Source organism: Mastomys coucha, unplaced genomic scaffold (genome assembly GCF_008632895.1).
Source record: "Mastomys coucha isolate ucsf_1 unplaced genomic scaffold, UCSF_Mcou_1 pScaffold22, whole genome shotgun sequence".
In the NCBI taxonomy this organism is placed as follows: domain Eukaryota; kingdom Metazoa; phylum Chordata; class Mammalia; order Rodentia; family Muridae; genus Mastomys; species Mastomys coucha.
This window is the reverse complement of record NW_022196905.1, coordinates 132,187,505-132,191,718: the sequence shown is the minus strand read 5'-3', so window position 1 is coordinate 132,191,718 and position 4,214 is coordinate 132,187,505. Positions and strand designations below refer to the sequence as shown.

The following is a 4,214-nucleotide window of genomic DNA, read 5'->3' as shown; positions in this document are numbered from 1 at the left end:
TTTATTTTGCATGTATGGGACAATACAGTCTCACCAGATTTAGGAAAATGTTTGTGACTCAAAGATATTCTTGAGCCAGGCATAGTGGCTCATGCCTGTAATCCCAGAGGCAGAGGCAGGAGGATCAGTTCTGTGAATGTGAAGCCAGCCCAAACTACAGGAGGACAAACAAACAAACAAAACAAACAAAACAAAAAAGGGGGCTGGAGAGGTGGCTTCATCAGTAGAACAACTGCCTTGCAAGCACTGAGTGCTAAGGGCTTGATCTCCAGAACTCAAATAAAAAACAAAACGAACAAACAAAAACAAAAATCAAACAAAAAAACCAGACACAACAAAAGCAAAAAAACTGGGCATGGAAACTGGACAAGTTTAAGCCAGATGGGGTCCCAGGTCCAAGATGAGAAAGTGAACATGGGCTTCCACCCCTAACTAAGAATCTATCAGCAACAGATACCGGCAAAGGAAAAATTAGTTTCCTTTAATGGAGTCTCAGTGAATATATTAACCATATTTCAGGATAGACTTCATACTCAGAAGTCATTGGCCAACACAAAATCTCCATGTTTTTTGTTTTGTGTGTGTGTGCTTTTCGAGAGAGAGAGAGAGAGAGAGAGAGAGAGAGAGAGAGAGAGAGAGAGAGCACATCTGGGAGGAGTTGGGGGAATGAAGATGTGTGATCAGGATATAGTGTATGAAATTTTTTCAATTAAAAATCCTCTCTCTTTCCCTGATCCCCCTTTCCTCCCCTCCACTCCCCTTCCATCTCTTCCTGTCCCCTTCCTGTCTTGTTTTTTTTCTAATGAAAAGAATGGGGTTCTAAGATATATCAATCAAACATGACAAAATAAAAGATAGAGCAAACACATCTCATTGACGCTGGACAAGGCAACCCAGTAGAAGGAAAAGAGCCCTAAGGCAGGGAGGCACAAGGATCAGAGATCCACTTGTTCACACTCGGAGGAATATTCCTTCCAACACACAGGATATTCTTCTGTGAATAAATTTATTTTTAGGTACTTTGTTTTGAATGAGTGAGCTTACTAAGCACATAGTTGTTATACTTTGTCAGTTTTGCATAAGGGAGTTTATTAAGCACAAGGCAAAATAAAGGAATAAATAAAAAGTGATTGATTGACAAAGATGAACATCATCATCTTGGGGCTTACAAACATCCAGCAGAAAATGACTAGGGAGAGACAGTCAGATGGAAATTCCTGGGCAGAGTAGAGTGTCCTGTCCCCTCTAGTGAACCTTTTAAGTAAAAGAATAACCCTACACAAAGAACTACAGGCAACTGGGTAGAGGTGGGAGTGGGAGATGGTCCTTCCCAGGGAAGAGTGCTCCAACTGGTTGCTTGGTGCCAAGTGGTCAACCCTGAAAACATACATAGGAATAGCTTTCTACGGACTCAACAGTTACATTTAACAATATATAGATACACAAGCATGCAATAACACATGATTAAAAAAAGGCCATGAATTTGAAGGAGATCGGGAGGTGTGGCATTATATGAGACCATTGGGAGGGAGGAGAAGAAGGGCAAAATGTCATTAAAATACCATCTCCAAAGGAAAAACTAAAAGAGGAAAAATAGATAACAAATAACAGACAGAGGCAGCCTCTCAAACTGGATGCTCCCAAGATCCAACAGAAACTGACTGGGGAGGCAGAGCAGTCAGCTGGAGTTCTCTACTGTCCTCGGTTGAGATCCCCATGGCTGCACTTTCAGCCCTTCTCCCACTCCAGGTAGTTTTGTATTATAGGATGCACAGCATAGGACACACAGTGGCAGCGTTTGCTCTATTTTCTCGCAGTTCGTTTTCCTTCTGTTTTCAAGGATACAATGTTTTTATTCTTTGATGTCTGCTGTTCCTTTTCCTCTGTGTTAGAGTCTGGGAGGCGGCTCATCCCTAGACAAGGGGCCTTAGAGTATCCTCTGAGACAAACAAACTTGGGTCTGAAATGGGAGAGGACAGCCCTACTACCAGAGCCAACTTTTCAGTGAGCTCAATCATCCCAAGACAATTAACCAATAGAATGTACAGAATAAACCTTCGTTTCCTTTCAGATGATCTCAAAGCCCCCATTCATTTAGAGAATACATCCCGTGACCTGGACGCCAGAGTCACTCTACAGAGATCGTGCCTTGAGGGCAGGGTCCTCCGGTCCTTCAGTTGGAATTCTTTTATGCTGCAGCAAGCCTGCCAGGAATGAAAAGGAGAAGGCAAAAGGGTGGGTGGCTGCAGGAGGCAGGGCCATCGCAAGATCCTAGACCCTGCAGGCTCCAGTGTGAGGAGGATTCCTTTTGGCTTCTTTCTTCTGTGGTTGATGCTTCTGCTTGGAGCTGCCAGGCAAGTGCAGGTAAATTCATGGGCAGAGGGTAATGGCTCTGGCCGAGATTATCCTGAGCTTTGAAGAGGTGTCTGTGGGTGGACTCACTCATGATTACCTAGAGATAGCTTTGAAATTGATGTAAGATCTACAAGTTAGGGATATGACCCAGGATCCTGGGTCTCTGTGGCTGCTCGTTTCACCGCTTCATGGCCAGGCTTTGAAGAGAAGCATCTAGAGTGCTTTCCGGGCCAGGCAGAGGAAGGTGGGAGCAATGAGTTTAGATTTGCACTGCCAAGTTCCTCCTTCCTCATGGGTCCTTTCCTCTGCCTCTCCTTAACTTTCTACAATGGATTCAGTCACTGATGAAATCCTGACATGCCTCATCTCAAAAAAAAGTATGTGAGATGCTTTGAAAATTTCTCATTAAAATTATGATGGGATTTCAAAGAATCTGTTTAGGTGCTTGAAAATCTGCTCAATTCTGGGATTTCCTTTCCAAGTTTTGATTGTATGCTTGTTGCTACATTTATACTCTATCTACCTACCTATCATCTATCTATCTATCTGTTTATCTATCTATCTATCTATCTATCTATCTATCTATCTATCTATCTATCATCTATCTGTCCATTTTCTATCTTTTATCTATCCATCCATCCATCCATCCATCCATCCATCCATGCATCCATCCAAGCATCCATCCATTTGTTTATTGAGGTACAGTCTCATGTAGACCCACCTAGCTCTAAACTCACTGTCTGAGGATGACCTTGAACTTCTGATCCTCCTGTCTTTACCTCCCTAGTGCTAGAATTACAGTTGTGTATCACCCCACCTGGTTTATGCAGTACTGTGGATAAAACCCAGGGACTTGAACATGTGAGGCATTCTACCAACTGAGCTACAGCCTCTGTCTATTTGTGTTTTGAAAATAAGCTTACAGAGCAATGCATTTCATTATGGCATTTTCATGCACACTTTGATTTGTTATTTCTTTCTTCATCCTCTCTCATGCCCTTCCTTCACCAGCCTACATTCTTCTTAGGTATCACATCCTTTCTGTCCCCCTTTCCTCCCTTATTTCTTAAGACCTCTCTCCCCTGTACTTTCTGGTTTTTAGATATATCCCATGTCTACTTTAATGTCTTATATCCACACATATGTACATACATGTAAAAATTAAAATCTGGGACCTGTTTTTGAGAGACAACACGCAGTATATGTCTTTTTGGGTCCTGGTTACTTTGTTTAGTATGATAATTTCCTGTTCTGTCCATTTCCTGGTTGTGTCAGTGAGTTTGTGGTTGGATTGCAGCCTGTCACAGGAAGTCAGAAGAGAACTTTCTACTTGCTCTTTTGTGTTAGCATTCAGGAAGTTTCAGAACTTGGGCTGGGAAGATGGCTCAGTGAGTTAAGTGCGTGGTGTGAGGGAATGAGGCCTGAATTGGAATCCCCCTCACTCACATCAAAGCTGGATTGCGGTAGTGCATGTCTGTAATCCTAACAGTACTGTGGTGAGAGGGTAGGTGGAGACTGGAGAATCCCTTGAAGCTCATAGGCTAGTTAGAGTGGCATTCACAGTGGCAAGCAAGAAATCCTGCCTTAGGATTTATACACAGGGTTTTCTACCTCTGCATTTATGCCATGGCAGGAGCATGCACCTTCCACATATCACACATGAACACACATGCACACATGCACACACACACACACAAGAGTACATAGAGGCACACACATGATGGAGACAGTTGTAGTTAGTAATGACACTGGCTTAGGGAAGTGGTAACAGTTGGCTCTCTCAGTCTAATTTCATTGTAAGTACTTACCCTGATATCCACAACTAAGTACTCATTGTAAGTACTTATCCTGATATCCAC

The 4,214-nt window shown here is 42.8% G+C and overlaps 1 protein-coding gene across 3 annotated transcripts in view; it reads left to right on the top strand.

Moving 5' to 3' along the window:
• The first annotated feature begins 2,127 nt into the window (after window positions 1–2,127).
• The window catches only part of Gjc3 (gap junction protein gamma 3), an 11,765-nt gene continuing 9,678 nt past the window's right edge, over window positions 2,128–4,214 (top strand). The window contains exon 1 of one of the 3 annotated variants that reach the window (XR_004110652.1): window positions 2,128–2,364. The gene's annotated coding sequence lies outside the window, so the exon portion shown is untranslated. The remainder of the gene's footprint in view (window positions 2,365–4,214) is intronic. The other 2 variants (XM_031342351.1, XM_031342352.1) reach the window with 2 other exon arrangements.